The sequence below is a fragment of the Aptenodytes patagonicus genome, chromosome 10 (assembly GCF_965638725.1).
Source record: "Aptenodytes patagonicus chromosome 10, bAptPat1.pri.cur, whole genome shotgun sequence".
Classification (NCBI taxonomy): Eukaryota; Metazoa; Chordata; class Aves; order Sphenisciformes; family Spheniscidae; genus Aptenodytes; species Aptenodytes patagonicus.
This window is the reverse complement of record NC_134958.1, coordinates 21,992,518-22,008,929: the sequence shown is the minus strand read 5'-3', so window position 1 is coordinate 22,008,929 and position 16,412 is coordinate 21,992,518. Positions and strand designations below refer to the sequence as shown.

General features: G+C 54.3%; 1 protein-coding gene across 1 annotated transcript in view; it reads left to right on the top strand.

Moving 5' to 3' along the window:
- Window positions 1-4,059: 4,059 nt before the first annotated feature.
- Window positions 4,060-16,412, top strand: part of LINGO1 (leucine rich repeat and Ig domain containing 1) — a 151,099-nt gene continuing 138,746 nt past the window's right edge. The window contains exon 1 of the mRNA XM_076348485.1: window positions 4,060-4,195. The gene's annotated coding sequence lies outside the window, so the exon portion shown is untranslated. The remainder of the gene's footprint in view (window positions 4,196-16,412) is intronic.

Below are 16,412 nucleotides of genomic sequence, written 5' to 3'. Positions count from 1 at the left end.
AGTGCATGTTTTTAATATAGTATTTCAGATTGTTTTGAAAGAAGCTAAGATCCTTCTTTCCCTCTTCATTAGGAATGTTTTATGTGAAAGAGATGAACAATAGAGAGAGAGTTTGCCAGAGAGAAAGCTTTCCCAAGTATTTGTTGCTGCTGAGAAATCAGCTGCTTTTTACAAAAAAACCCTCAATGCATAACTATCAGGGCAATTAAGCGGCGCGTAAGCTGCCAAGGAAGGTTGTAGGATTGGCTTTGCTGGAGATGTTGAAGGCCAGGCTTGACCGTAGCTGTCGGGCATGCTTTAGGCACAGTGAATCCCCGTTCCCAAAGGGGGAATGGACTAAATGACCCGCCAGCAGCTCCCGGCCACCTGGGAGTTTCAGAAATACGGTCTGAGCTGCTCTGGCGTGAGCACTTCCAGGCTGGGGGGTGAGCGGGTTTGTGAATCTTGCACTGTGTCAGCCCAGAAATGATGGCTTTGGCTTTTAACTTGCTTCTCAGCAGGACCGGAGGTGGGTTCTGTCCTGGTCTCCAGCTGGGAGACCTGGTCTCCTGTGATGAAAAGGGTAAGACCTTCTGCCTGGCTGGTTGCAATGCTCTGTTCTGGCTGGTGCTACTCAAAAGAAACAACAAAAAAACCAAAATCCTACTGCAATACTTTCATCAGGGAAACTGGGTTCCTGTCTGTTCTCCAAAGAGTTTCTCTTTCATCACAAGTTGGAGGAAACTTTCAGGCAACTCCAAACTTTCCTCTTCAGCGAGGACAAACCTGGAGAGATGGTGGGAGGGAGCTGTTCCCCAAAGCCCCTGCCAGCCCCCGCTCTCCTTCCATCAGGCCTCCCCAGCCGTGGCCCCACGGAGGTGGTCTGAGATGATTTCCTCACAAAACAGAGAGCAGCCAAGAGCCTGGAGCCTTCCCGTCATGGAAAAGCCTGTCTGAAAGCCAGGGAGCCCCAGCCTCGTTAGGTGGGTGGGTGGCACTGGGGCAGTGGACCCTGGAGAGGGATTTGAGCGAAGAGGGTGATCTCACTGCCAGGATCAGTCCAGGAGAAATGCTCCAGGCAGGAGAGCGTGCAGATGTTGGCATGACAGCTGGCTGTGCCGGGATGTTCTGACCCAGAGCTGGGCCGTGCTCGTGCCAGTCTGACCCAGGGCAGGGCAGGAGGGAACAGATGACGTGGCTCTGAGGTGGGACCTGGCATGTTGTGCGTGTGCTCGCTCCAAGATGCTGCTGGGGATTAGGGGAGGCCCGGTGAGAAGCTCCGGGCACCCAGGACAGGCAGGATTTGGTTTTTCTTCACCTCCTGGTAATCCTGCTGCTCAAATATTCTTCCTGCAGATCTGTTTTTCGGTTTGTTTTTTTTACCGCTCCTAAATGGAGTGTTTAAGCTTATTCTTTTCTTTTCTGTGAAAGAGGCAGTAAATCCTTTATCCTGCCTGGCTGTTTCTGTGCGTGTATTTTCTCATTGTGCTCCAGCTTGTCTGCTGTGTCAGAGCCCGGAAACCTTGGCCTCTGTTGGACTCCAGACTTGGATTTCTCTGTATTTAACAACACAGGCTCCCTTGGACTAACAGTTCTTTTCTCTTCCCTTGGTGTCTTCCCCCCCCGCACTCCCCCCCCCAAAAAATACCTGATTAAAAAAAGCCCTGACAAAAGGGAGCAAGCAGAGAGGTTCTGTCAGGTTCATCTCCAGCACAGCCTGCCAGTGCCGGCAAGGAGTCACAACCGGGGTGTCCTCCTGCCCCCCCCCCCCCCCCCCCGTGCCTCTGGGGTACCAGGGCTGCCCTGGGGAAGGGGAACCCCCCTGGGCGAGGGAGCTTTCTGGAGATTAGCTTGGGATCGGGGGTGCCTAATGCTCGGGCAGTGGATCCGGCGAGCACAAAGGCAGGATTTCGGCGCGTGGGGGGATCAGCCTGGGGGAGGCGGATGGCTGCCCGTGCACCGGGGCCGTGTGCCAGCTCCGGCTGCGGTGCCCGCTCCTGGGAGCAAGCGTCGGGTGTCTCCCTGGGGGAGATCTGATGGAGGGCCAGCTGGCCAGCCATCCCCATGGCTGGAGAGAGGAAGACCAGGCTGTGGTGCTGGTGGTCAGAGGTGGGACTTGGGATGGTGGCATGTGTGCTCCAGCCAGCTCCGTGCCCCCGCGGTGGTGGCAGCAGCCTCAGGTGGTCAGTGCCCCCCGTTCCCCAGGGCCAGCTCCACCAGCTTTGCTTTGCAGCCGCGCTGGAGCTTCATGGATGCCACGGCAGCTTACCACGCTGGGCAGCGCGGGTGTTTCTGCGAGAACAAAAGAATAAACAATGGAAACTGTGATTAATTAGCGCAGCTAATTAGCAGTGTGCTTGGCCTGGGCTGGAGCTTGGTAAGGTGCCAAGATCAGAGGAGAAGCCAGGGGAGAGACTCTGGCAGGAACCTCTTTGGGGAGTGAGCTGAGGCAGTGGGGAAGGGGAGAGGATGCTTTCCCGCCAGCCCTTTGCAACGTGCCCACGCAGGGAGCTGGGATTGGGGAAGTCGCTGCCCGTATACCTCGGAGGTGCTGCTGACACGCAGCTATCGCCATCCCCAGCAGCACCCTTCCATTCCCCGGTGCTGCCTTCGCTGAGAGATCACTTCCCTCGGCTACGATCAGCATCAGGAGCTGGGCGTTAGACCCCCCCCGTGCACCACTGCTGTAGGTGTTAATTACCGAGCCCTCGTTAGGGTCGGTGGAGTTGCCTTTCCCGTGGAATAGGATCCTCCTCGCTCTCCTTCCCCTACGGGTACAGCCGTCTTATTCTTTGCTCTCCATTTGCAAATTAGTGCAAGGACCACGATCAGCAAACAAATTTGCAGCAAGTGCATGGTGGGCTTGGAGATTTGGAAGAATCCTTGGCAAATATTTGCCAGCCTCCGCCACGAACCTCGTGAATACTTTTCATGACCAAGAGATACTGACTGTAAGTGGCAACTTGGGATAGGATGCCAGACCTCAGGTTGGGGATGGCCGCTAAAAAATACCTAAGCTAAGAGCACTTGCTTCCATCCCTCCTCCTCCCTGCCCTCTCACTGTGCAGCGTGGGGATATCTTAAGATGTGATACACTTGACTGCAGCCGTTGCAGGATCACATCATTCCCATTAAAAGGTGGCTGTGGCTAAATACCATTTGCTCAGCAAGGTCTAAAGCAGTGCCCTTAGGCGTAATTGGGAGACGCGGCCCCTTTTCTGAGGATGGGAGAGTCTATTTTTCAAGGCGCCATAGCTTTATTATTAATTTGTTAAACACTGACTGCTCAAAACTGTTTGAGACGCAAAAAAGGATGTGAGCTCTGCCTTGGGGACCTCACCGCTAAATAAATGTATTAAATCAAACCCATGCTGGAGAGGATAGTGCTGCATGCGAAGGTGAAGCTGGTTAGAGGAGGGGTGAAGATGCCACCTCCTCCATCAGAAAAGGGTCTCGCTTCTCTTTCAGCCTTGAAGTCGGGAGGAGCGCTCGCAGATCAGCAGGTCAAGGACCTGCTTTCTCCTAGTATTTCTGAGGTGGCAGTGGGACCCCTTGACTTGGCAGCAGAGAGGAGAGCTCCCCCAGCCTCATAAGACCCCCAGCTGGGCCCATTGAGCTGGGGGGTCCTTGCATGTTCTTGGCTGCGTGCATCAACGTGGGCAGGGGGGCTGCTTGCCCAGGCAAGCTTGTGCTTTCTCCCCCTCCCCACCAGTGATGCTGAAAGTACAGTACCACCCTCTGGGAACGGCTCCCAGATACCACCCTACGCCTGGCAGGAGCCCCTCAAGTGGTGCTGGGCCTCTTCAAGTATCCACTTAGTGTCCAGAGCTGTGTGAGACCAGCGAGGTTCCCATCTGATTCTTCTTGTTTCCTTGATGATGGGGAGGAGGGAAATAAGAGCAATATAGAAAAAAAAGTCAATATTTAAAGTTCTTCACCTTCCTAACTTTCAAGTCAAACTTGTCGTGGGGTTGGGTTTGCTCGGTGGGTGCTCAAGGCCATGCGTTCCCAGCCTGACATCTCCTGTGCCTTCTCACCCGCAGCCCCCTGCGCCCGGGAGCCATGAGCCGCCCTCAGCGCCCGCAGAGCCGCCGGAGCAGCCCCCCGGCCGCAGCCCCCCGGCACTGCTAGGCTTCCCTGCTCCCCCAGGAAGGTGCCCATCGCTGGCGGGGAGCACCGGCTGCGCCCGCACCCAGCCTCTCGCATCCCTCCCAAGGTAAGGACTGCATCCTTTCTGTCTGTGAAAAGCAAGGGGTTTGCAAATGCAAGCGAAAGCCGGGTTAGTTCTTGGGCCATTGCATCTCCTGCCTTGCCTGGGTGGGCACCGTTCCCTGGGCAGCATGCACAGCTGCCTGCCTGCAGTTTGCCCCTCTCCACCTCGGCTTGCCAGGAGGGCAAGGTGCTGGGTCAGGGGTGAGAACTGCCCTTGTCTTTCAATTAAAAGGTGATTTTGAAGGTGGAGTAGCTCCTGATGTAACCCGTTGCTTGCAGACGGAATCCCATCTGTGAATTTGCTCGTAGCTTTAGAATTGCCGCTGGGATGTAGCCTGGGCTGCTGCAAGGAGCTGGGCTTGGGTGGGACCGGCGCCTTGCGACTGCCTCGGCTTCCCTGATGTACTTCCGAGGATAATTGACTATAATTTGCCTCTTAACGATGCTCTGGAGGCTTCCCAAGCACGTGCCGCCTTTCTTCCCACTGTAAAAGGCCTTTGGGGTATTTTGGAGAGTTCCTGCGGCGGGGCAGCGAGGGGTGGCTGTGGGGGGGGTGTTTGGGAGGAGGCTGAGCCCCTGTCCCGGTGAAACACCCTCGTCTGCCCTTTGCACTTTGCAGTAGGGTTTTTTCAAGGTTAAAGAAGTAGAGCTCGGTTTGCGGGGAGCGAGCCGGGGCCGAGGCTGATGCGGAACTAACCGCTCTCCTGACGGGCACAAAATCAGTATTCACGGCTGAGGAGTGGAAATCAGGTTTAGAAACCAAAAACTCAATTTCTGGGATTGTTTTGGGTTTTGAGATTTTTGGGCCTCTTGTTTTCAAGCTTCTCCTTGCAAACAGAGGCATCAGCTGTGTGCAGGAACGTATGGGAATCATGATTTCTCCATGTGTGTAATCCCCTGTGCAGGGGAGCTGGGACCCGGAGGAAGATGCAGATGTCACCAGCTTATCGCAGGGTGGGCATGGGCACAAGACTCCTGTTTCGGGAGGTCTGCGAGAGGGTCACAGTGGCCCCAGTGAGCTAAAAACATAGGTCAGAGCTGGGGTCTGGCTTGTCCTGATTCCCTTTGGGACCTCCCTGCCCGCACCTCTGGAGTTGGGATCAGCTGGGATACTCCAGCCCTCCAGCCGGGGAAGCAGGGGCCGGTTAGCACTGCTAAGGCTGACATCCTCGGCTGTAAATATCCAGCCCTCTCTAATCCTCCCGGTAGCTCCAGCAGTGCTGTTTTCCTAGGAGTTATTTGACTCTTTGTGTTGCACTTCTCAGACAAATGGCTTTTAAATAAAACCCTCTGCTAACTCGTTAGCCCTCCTGTCCAGGTCACTTCCTGCATGGGTGATTTATAGGGCTGCTTTTAACATTTTATTAACTTTAAATCGCTGGGGCCAGTCAATCGGAGTCTATCCCATTAGCTGTGGTGAGTGGCAGCCCAGGGCATCAGGCTCTCCCGCAGCCTCCCTCGCTTCTGGGGAGGCCTCGATGCTCTGAGAGCAACCACAGGGGGAGAGATGGGAAAGAACAGGAGGAGGATTCAGATAAGGAGGAACAGATCTGGGATGGATAAGTGAATCGCATAAAGGTTAAGGAGATAATGGGGCTTGTGATCATATCTGGGGAGCTGGCTTATCTCCTGCCGTTGGTACGTGTTTTCTCAGCTGCATCCCCTGCAGCGCATGCTGGACCGTGCAGTGATGGGAGAGGAGCATGAGGGCTTGGTAAGGGAGGTGGCTACTCCAGACCGATCCCAGCAGGGCATCGCTGCGGGACCATCCCTGAGTGTGCGCCCTGGGTGGGATGTGCCTGTATTAAACCCCTCCTGTAGCAATGACAGAGCCTTCCTCCTTGCCTCACGCACACACAAGCCCCTTTAGCTCCTGGCATCCCATCCGATCCAGTGGGCTGCTCCCAGGGAGCCTTGAGTCTGCTTCCCTGCCATCTCAAACCCTCCTCTGCAGTTCCTTCCCCCTTTGAGCAGAGCCAGCTCTGGACAAGTCCTTCAGTCCCCAGCAGCGGGGTGAGCGGGGCTGAGCCCAGCCCCGGCACGCAGGAGGCTGCCGGGTGCTGCTGGGGGCTGAGCGAGTGGAGACCGCTCTGGCTGGGAAATCCAAATGAGACGGAGATCGTAAGTGATGTGAGGCTGCAGCAGCAGCTTTGATTATCTCTAGTTTTGTTGCTGCTCTCCCCCTGTGCCCTGTCTTTGTTCCACCCGTGCTCAGAGATGTTATTCAGTGGAGTTTTCCAGCTCTTGGTAACAGGGGAAAAAAACCCCGAACTCCTGCACAACCAGAGCTAATGAGCTCTCTCTGGAAATAAAAGTATCCTGAGGACAGCCTTGCCATACAGAACAGCCCGTTCTCTGTGGCTGCTCTGGCCACTGCCTCCGAGTGATGGCCCAGCACAAGGCTGTTGGGAGCTGAGCGGAGCTGTCACCTCCCATCCTTCCCCCCAGCCATCGCTCACGTGAGACATCCAGAAAGCTGAGCCATGGTTTGCTCCTCTGGCAGAGCTCTGCTGTGAGGATGGGGATTTGGGAGCACCCCCGTGCTGTCCAACGCCCTGATGCAGACCCCATTGCCTTGTGCATGCTCGCAGGACAGGGGACACGCGTCCCCTCAGGCCAGGGCTAGCTTTAACTGGCTTGGAAAGGGGTTTGGGTAACATCCTGGCTCTCACCTCCCATTCCCCGGGGTACACAGGTATAAGGAGATGGGCTAGCCAGGGCTTGCTGCAGCCCCGCGTGTCTGCAGGGAGAGCGGACCTGCAGTCCCCAAGGGCTGTCAGGGTTGTCAGGCATATGGCCAGGAGGGAATTTATCTTGCAGCAGAACCGGCATCTGAAAGCCATCACTTCTGATGTGCCCGTGATTTGCTGAAACCTGCGTCTCCTTTGTCATATTTCTGTCTGTCTCTGCCTCAAATCCCAGAGCAAAGACTGAGAACTTGCTCGCAGAAAGGAGCGGGGTTTTTTTTCCCTCCACCTTTAAATATTTATTCTGAGCTCTGAAGATATGCACGCTGTGATCTGGGGAGCCTGCCTGCATGCTGGCAGTGTCTCCTGCATGGCAGAGGGGGGGATGTCTGCCCTTCCCTCCGGGGAGTGCAGGCAGAGCCTTCCCCCTCCTCCTGCTGCTGCTCCTGTGCAAGAGCTGGGTCCGAGAGGAGTGACATGGGGCGTTCACCTCTTCCCACACATGTGCTCACATGGGAACAAAACCCAAGGCCCACTAAAGTGCTGTGCAAAGAAGGCTTGGGGTTGTGAGCTGCGTTTTTGGGGAAGGGGCTGAGACAGAGGTAAAAGGAGCTTGGCCCATCCGGCGAGCTCCATCGCTGGGGTGGCACATCCCAAATGGCATCCACCCCTCCGTACCCTGCCTGACTTTCCCTGTCCCTGGTAGCACGCAGAGCAGCTGCTGGAGGCTTTCCCTCTCATCTTTGCAGCTTGTCCCGGGCTCTCAAGGTCATGCAGGTAACCGGAGCGATGCCACCAGCCTGAGCTGCCGCGCCGTGCTCAGCCGTGGCTTTGGGCCTCCCACCCTTTTGCTTTTCTTGCTCTACCTTTCCAAACCTTCCTGCTGCCACCACTTGGGTACATGGATTGAATTCAGGGAGAGTGGCCCCGTGCCGCTGGGATGCATGTGCCCGATATGCCGATGAGGAGCAGGGCTGGTGCCGGGGAGTGGTGACTCTGCCCCGGGATGTGCTGGGCACTGAGGGATGCTGCACACACTGCAGCAGGCTGAAGACGTGGTCCTGTGTGTCCCTGCAAAAGGGGAGATGGAGTCCCAGCTGGCTGCAAACCGGCACCCTCCAAGGGTGGAGGGTTCCAGCGTCCCTGGAAGCTGGTTCTCCTGCAGAGCTGTCTCACCCTTGGCTCTGCCACGGGGGTGCCTGGACCAAGGGAGAGGGGATTTTGCATCTTCTCCTTGCAGCTCAAGTATGGTGGTGTTAAACTGCTAGGAGAAAAGCCAGGAGCTGGTTTCCCAGCAGCTCTGCAAGGGATGGGAGGATGTCTGCCTTTCCAGGTGAGCACACAAATTGCTACCTCTGCCTCCAGCTGCTGCAGCCCAGGCGACCTGCTCAGCAGCTGGCAGTCCTCGACAGACCGGCTTGTCCCCGGTCCCCCCTGGCAGTGCCAACCACGGGCTCCCCAGGACCTGTAAGCATGAGGGCACTGATGCAGAAAATCCTCTGCAGAGGCCTAGGATTGGATGGCAGGTGCAGCTCTGCTGGGAGATGCCTTGAAACCAGCATGTAGCCAAAGGCAAGAGGAGGCAGAGGAGGCAATAGCTGATATAGTGGGATTTTTTTTTTTTAAGGAGAAGTCGATGCAAGCCAGCTCAGTGGTACAGTGCTAGCACTGGAAAGCTAAGCTCCAGTAAGCTGCAAAGCGATGAGGTTGGGACCATGGCGGTGGTTTCCTGAGCTGCTTTTCCCACACCTGCCCACCCTCTGCCTGTACCCGCCACGAGCTGGCAGCAGGACCAGCCCTCTCAACTCTCACTGAATTTCAGACCAGAACAGCCTCATTAGCAGGAAGAGTCTCCCCAAGATAAGTTACCGCTGCTGTAAGAAAGAAATGCAATTATCTCTCTCTTCTCCTATTGCAACTGCAGGCCTTGAAGTTTGTGGCTCTTACACCGTGTCCTCGCAGAGCTCTTGCGCACAGGAGGGTGCTGCCAGGAGAAAAAAGTTAAATTATAGCAAGGACGTTTTGGGGAAAGAAGCTCTCGTTATGGGTTTGTTCCCGCTTGGTTGTCTCATTGTGTCAGAGCTGCTGCACCCATGCAGGGCGATGCCAGCCCCTGCCTGCCCCTTCCCTCCTGCCTGCCCTTCTGGGCACCTGCCTGTGCGTGGCTTGGTCGGGGTGGTTGGTGACTGCGAGTGGGTTTTAAGGAAGGCGGAGGAGATGTGCTGTGTGTGGGGCTCCTGCTGTGCCCGTGCTCCTTCCTCCTCGCGGTGTCACCCCTTGCCCAGGGCTGCAACACCCTGGGGCTCCCTGGCTCCGGCGGGATTATTCCCCGAGCAACAGGTCTGCAGGAACAGGCAGTGCCAGAAGTGCCTCCTGGGAGTGAAAATACGAGGTCTGAGACTTGTAGGAAACATTTCCTTAAGATTCAAGCTTATTCAGTCATCGATCATTTGACCTAACAAAACCTTATGGCACTCCATGAGCCATGGGGAAAGGTCCCAGAGCACACGCAGGGGAAGTCTGCAGCTGGATGTTGCAATAACTTATTAGTGAATGGCTGGGATAAGTCATATTTCATAAAATCAGCCAGGAAAAAGATTGCTGATTAATTCTTTTTAATAAACAATGGTGAGCAGTGTGTCTCTGTTCAAGCCAGACTGACTTTTACAGTGATTCATGGATTTTTCCACAGGAAAAATCACTTTTGTGGGGATTGCTGGTGCACGGGGTGTCTGCTTGCCTTCATGAGTAATTCCCCCCCCGAAAGCACCGGGGTGTGGAAAAACAATGAATGCGGGAACTGCAGGGGGGACTTGAGAGGCAGGAAGGGTGTGCTTGGCTCTACCACCGCAGCCGATGACTGTATCCTTCTGAAGAGCACCGCGGGAGATGGGGGAGTGGGAATTTCACCGCCAGAAATGCTGAAGGAGGTCAATCTTGGGGGAAAAAAACGAGCAGAGCCGAGATGTCTGTGCGTGCCGTCCTGGGCTCGCTAAGTGAGGTTGGTTGGGATCAGCTGATGCTCCCCCTTGCAACGTGCTGCAGCACTCCTCTGGCAAAGCAAACACCCGAGGAGAAGCGTGTCCCAGCATCATTCATTTCTATTTATTTATTTATTTATTTATTTTATTTCCCGCACCTTGGCTTTGTGCTGGAAGCCAGCCAGCCTCCATGGTCCTCCGTGCCACTGGGATCTGCGGGTCCAGGGCGGGAGCGTGCGCAGGAGGCGGCAGCGTGCGGCTGGAGGTGTAACGTGCGTCTGTGTGATGCTGCTTTTTTAAAACAGCCGGGGTGGGATGGGGAAATGCCGGGCGAGGCACTAGTCATAGGTGTGAGCAGTGCCTGCGCCTCGGAGGCGGCGGCGGAGGCGGCGGCGGCCCTTGCTGCGGCGTTGGGGGTTGTTTTTTAGTTTGGAGCTGGAAGTAGTTCTGCTGAGCCTCAACTTGAAACTTAATTTGGTTTCTTGGTGAGGTTTTTTTTGACTGTTCTTGGCCAAAACCTTGAGTTTTCCAGCACGGGAAAGGAAAGGCGGCACCACGGTGGGAGAGGCTTGTGTAGAGATGCAGTTGGGAAGGAGGAAGAAGGAGAAGTCAGCCTGGAGGTCAGTCCAGCCCCGGGAATCCACAGGCAGGCTGACACATCCCTTGGTGCAGTAACACCCCACAGCAGTGTGGCTCTGCCCATCAAATACCCGCCCGCGTCCCCTGTCCCCGCAGCCGCTCCGTGGCATTGGCAGGGGCTGCGTTCCCAGACCAGCGTGCCAGCTCCTCCTTCTCCAGCCCTCCCTCCACCGCGGTGCCTGTCCCGTATTCATTATGATGCCCGTGTACTTCTCTAAGCCCAATATACTTTGAATTACTGCTCATTTATTCCTCTTGACATCCTCATGCTCATAACTAGGAAGCCTGTGTTACCCATTTGCACATCTGTCAAACTGCATGTTCCTTGGCCATTTCCAGAGATACATAAAATTGCCCGTGGTTATGACATTATTGACAACCCGCCCCATCTCCTTCCCCCTCCCCGAGCCCAAGTGGCTGCCTCGCTTTATGAGGATTGATATTTGGGCAGTAAATATTTTAGAGCCTCATCTGATGAGTGTGTCTGTGCGGGTGAATACATTTCTGACTGAGGACAGATGTTGGAGCTATCTTCATTGGAAATGCGGGGCCTTGGCTTTCTCTCTCCAGCCTTTGCAGCGTCTCTGTCATCTCTCTCCAGCCCCCCAGTGCTGCCTGTTCCCGGTGGGAAGAAAGGGAATCAGAGGGAAAAGCCAAGCAGAGGTTGCTGGGAAGGACTAGGGCTGGCTGGGCTGGCAGAGCTCTGTGAGGGATGTTGGGTGTCGATGGCCCATCACTGCAGCATCCTGATGCTGGGCTCCCCATGTCCGTCAGCAACAGGATTGAATTTCTATGGGCAAGGTGTTTTCCTTTCCCAAACCCAGGGAAACCACCAATTCCTGCTGTCTTGGACAAGTCGTTTCAGCCCTTTTGAAAAAAGACAGCAAGCGTCAGGCTGCCTGTGGTTTCCAAGGGGTGTATTTTGACTCGGCTGTTCTGAAAAGCTGCTTCATCTCCAAAAGTTTCAAAACGCACTTTGGTAAATGCCTCTAAAGAGGAAACAACTTGGGAACAACACAGCCTGGGTGACCTGAACAATTTTTTTTATCTTGCTGAGAAAAGCAAAGGAGCCCGTTTTCCATTCCTCAAAACGATTTGCTCTCTTTTCCTTCAATCAGCAAAACAAAAAGTGTTGCCTGATTCCTAGGGAAGAGAAAAAGCAGATGCAGCTCCTGCAGAGCGAGCCGGTGCGGTGGGAGCAGCGCTGGGCTGGGCTGCAGCTGGCTGCAGTTTGGGGTGCCACACTTGGCTCGGGCTGGCTCTCAGGTGGGGGCATCAGGATTCAGGGAGCTTTTAAAGTACATCTGCGCTCGGGTTCTCTGGGAGCTTTGCTTGTGCTACTAAGTGCAGTTGTCCTTGCACCCAGATCTGAGCCTGGGCTGGGACTGAGGTCCCTTCCCTGCAAGGAGGAGAACTACACGGGGGTTTGGCGCAAGCCCTCTCCCCCCCAGCGGGGCTGGAGCACATGCAAGGCAAGTCAGCCCATGGGTCTCCCCGCTCCGTGCCTTCTTGTTGCCATTTTGCTGCTTTTTTTCTCTCCGAGCCTGGAGTGAGTCCGCTGAAATGTGTAAAAAAAAAAATCAGCTGTCTGGGGGCGGCTTTGCAACCGCTCCGTCGCAATTCCTCTGAGCCTTTGTTGTGAGGGCAGGAGCTTCCTGGCTCCGGAGCGGGGTGCTGCGTGCTGGGCTGGGACCTCCTGCTGGGGGGCCAGGGTGAGGTGATGCGAGGGCTGCCGGGCTGGCACCCCCGCCAGCGCGTCACCCGAACGCCGGCTGTTCCCAGGGTGTAGGTGTCCTTTACAACCCTCTTTGCTTGCCGACGAGGGAGCAATGTGCAAAGGGAGTTCCCCTGGCAGCATCGCTGGATTTTTAGGGGCAGGGAGTAGGATGGAGCATTTCTGGGTCCTGCTGCTTGGGGTTTGAAGCTGTTGCATAGGCAAGGGGGGGGGTGCCCAAGGGGGTACGTGGATTTCCAGGGGTGCCCTTTGGACCAGAGCCCGTCAGCCACCTTCTTGGGGGCAGCTGTGCCAGTGTTTGCTGGTACCATGGTGCCGGTGTTTGGTACCATGGAATCCATTGCAGCTCTCACATCCAGTTTGCTCATGCAAGGAGAGATCTGCAACATCGAGGAGCTAATCTGTGTGGGACAGATCTGCAAAGGTGCTGGGCAGAAGAGACGGTGTCCAACTCTGCTTGCAAAGGTTTGTGTCTCCATCTTCAAAAAGCCTCGCTGCAGGAGCCGCGCACCGAGGTGAGGAGTTCAGTGCATCGTTTACTTGCCGATGAAGGATGCTGCCCTGGCCCTGGCCAGTCTGCTCTTTAACGGCAATATAGTATCTATATATTTATGATTTCCGTGGGTGGTGTTTTGGATGATCTATTGAGCCAGAGTGAGATATTTTGAGGCACAGTGAGATATTTTAAAAACATCTCATCACTCTGGAAATATCCATGGTGCGATAGCTGCGTATTAGTCATTTGGAAAGCCAGTGATTTCAATGAAAGAAAAAATATTTCATCTTGTCAGAGCATTTTCACTCACTGTCTACCAGGCAGCTGCTGTCAGTCTTCAGCCTCTGTGGCTGGTTTTACTCTTCTCAGGCTCTGCCTTTTTATTTTATTTTCTAACAAGAAATAAAATAAACCCTCTAATGGATATTGGTAGCTATGAACTCATCAGTTGTCAGTAAGAAAGAGCCTTTAAAAAGATGCAATAAACCCTCTTTGCACTGGATTATTTCCAGTGGGATTATTTCTCCCGGGGACTATCTCCATTTGGAAGGAGAAACTCCTCCTCCAGGTATTGGACCTTGAACAAAAGCCCCTGCCTCCAATGTGATTTATCCCCCTGGAAGGCGGGAGTAACTCCAATACTCTCGCGCACCAGCTGGGGATGCAGAATTAGTCTCACGGAGAACAGGAGGAGAGATGGTTTTCTCCTAGGAGGAAAAAAAAATCTGTAAGAAAACACAAACGATGAGGCCCCATCCTGCAAGGGAAAACAGCACAAAGCCGTTCAGCAAATCAAAAGCCAAATGAGCTGTAAAAAAACCCCACCACCATGGTAGGAGAGATTTTCACTTGGAGGGAATCTGCCATAAATCACCTAATATTCAGCTTTGCACTGCCATTTGGGAAAACGTTCATCATATTCTACCGGTCTCTGCTCTCCTTTATGTGTATCCATAGCTGGGGTTTCTATAGCACAGCCCACGCGCTCCGGGGAGGAGGCGATTCGGCCGAGATGCTCCCATCTAGTTTGATCATTCTCCATAATCAGGCTAAGAGTAATTACACTGTGGTTACGCCGTGAGTACTATGCACTGTCGCTTTGCGGGATGCAATTGCCATTGCCTTGTGCCACCAGTAGATAACTGCTTAAACGACTAAAAATTATCCCTTCATGGTTAAATGCTTGGTTGGTGTTTATACCCAGAGTTTTCCCGGGGTGCAGGATGCTCGAGCACATCTAAGGGCACCTCCAGGGGAGCCTGGTGGGGATGTTTTGAGCTGTTCAGGGGATGTTTCTCTGCTGCTGCGGCTCCCCCTTGGCCATCTCCTTTGAGCTAGGGAGTCCTGGCCGGGCTTCCTTCGCACCCGCTGCCGAAGCCCCACGTGCACGGGCGGCTGCCTTCGCTGGGGCTTGCCAGCTCCTCCCGGCGTGCTGCCGCGGTGCTGAGCTCTGCGTGCCCACCCCACCTCCCGCCACTGCGGTCAGAGCGACTCCAGCCAGGGGTTTAAAATAGAAGCTATTAACTAAAGAGCAGGAGAGGGCAGGGGGGAGAGGCAGCTGGGTCCCTTCAGGAGGACGCCAGCGCTGTCCCGGGGTTTAGTGAGCCCTGGTGTCCTGGAGCCTTCTCCCCAGCTCTCCTGGGATGAAAGGGGCATTGCTGCCCGTGAAAGCAGGAATCGGGGGCTTCAGGGTGGCGGCTGCCCTGGACCAAGTGCCCATAAACCCCATCTCTCGCTAAATGCTGGGCTCGGCAGTGGGGATTCGTAGGCTTTACAACTGTTGCCTTTTATTTCTGGCAAAGTGAAATGAAAATGGCAAACCAGAGCCATTTCTTCCCTCTAACCTTTTCCCTTTCACGCCCATGCTTGACCCAGAATAATATTCTTTTGGTTTGCGCTTGGAGCTCTCTTGCCGGACGCTCTTAATTCAGTTAACATAAGCTGACCTCTTGCATTTCTTGGCCAGAGGCAGGACTTATCACCCGCGGGGCGAATGTTCTGCTCTCTTGCCCTCTTGGCGTGGCTTCTTCTGCCTCCCTTTGCTGGTGGCGAGCGTGTCCCTGTCCCGCGCCCCTGAGTCAGCAGTATGCTGCTGCTGGCGTGCTATTTCGGCTTAAAAAAAAAAAGAAAGTTTCAGTATTTAAAGTATTTAAGCAGATGGAAAGCCACAAACTACAGTCGGTGGAGGGAGCGTGTTTCATGACTAACAAAATATGCCAGGTAGGCCGTTCCACTTGAGATATTTTCAGGAATATAATCACTTTCACACATCTTCATAAATTTGCCAAAGTGTTAGTTTTCCCCCATATGGATCGGGGAGGATGCAGCATGTCATGACTGTTGCACAGCATCTTGAATGCTGTGTCTTCGTGGTGGGTTGTGGTTTTTTTTTTCTTTCTTCCCCCCACCCAGGCTGTAATTGAAATAAAAGTTTGATTCCCCCTTCCCCGTAATTAGCGTGGGCAGAGGGTCATCCTCGAGCGTTTTGGTGGGGGAGCTCCCTGGCCTCCGTCCAAGGCAGGGCAGAGGAGGCAGCGGTTAAATCTCTAATAATTCCCCCAGAAAGGGCTGGGGTTGGGCTGGAGCGGTGCCGGGGATGCTGTCCTTGGTGGGGTACCAGCAGGTGATAGGGGGTTGCTCTAAGGGAGCCCCAAAGGCTGCATCCTTCCCGTTGAGCTCCTTTGAATAGATGCTCCAGCGTCGCAACGGGGTAAACAAATGCAAAATATTTTGAAGTCATTCAGTCTCAGCATTGGATTCTTTCTTTTCTTTTTGGTATCATGGCAAAATGAAATAAAAGGACCCGTTTTCTGCATGTTATTGATCTTTCACTCAAAATCTGGGCCCTTTTCCAGGAAAAATGAGCCCTTTTGTGAACAGAGAGACAGGCACCATCCGAACAAAAGTCAGCTTTCAAATCCAATGTTCTGTGTGTTTGAAATTTCATGTTTCTGATAGGAAAATATCAATTTCACTCAGATTTGCAGAGAAGTGATGCTGGGCGGGGGGGGGACTGCCCTGAATGGATTGATGAGCGCTTGAAGGCCAGATTGCCGGAGGGATTTAAAAGCAAAGGGAAAAGCAACCTTGTCACTGATTTTGAACAGCTTGTGTTGTGAATCCAGAGCCAGGCTGTTGGGCTGGAGATGGCCCTGCTGTCCTCGTCCTTCGGGGACCTGGAGCCTTCATCGTACACCCTGCACATGGCAGGAGGGCTCAGCCTGCCTCTCCTGACCACATCTCAGCCTCAGTGGTTTATATTCCCTTTTTCTTTAACATGGTGGCTGCTGGGGCCAGATACTGAACTGGTGTAAGTTGGTGTGGCTCTGTTACCTTGGTTGGGCACCCCACTGAGAGCTGCTTGCTAGTGTCTTAGGCAAGCTGGGCTTCGCCAGCGGAGTTTTACAGGTTAAGTCGTTAAATCTCTGTAGCTCGTTTATTTGGTGGCAAAGCACTTGGGAATTGCTTGGGAGGAGACGTGTTACCCTCCCTTGGACCGCGCTACCACGTGGATGCTCAGCTGTCGGGCAGGGCTGCCGAGCTGGGTATCCTAAACACGTGTTTATAGCGCAGCCCATCGCTGCGACACCCTCATTATAACGAGGGGGGCTGCGTTCACCTCCCAGTCCTGCTGCTGCATCCTTTGACAGCAAGTAAATTGGTTTTCTGCATCTGTTTTCTAC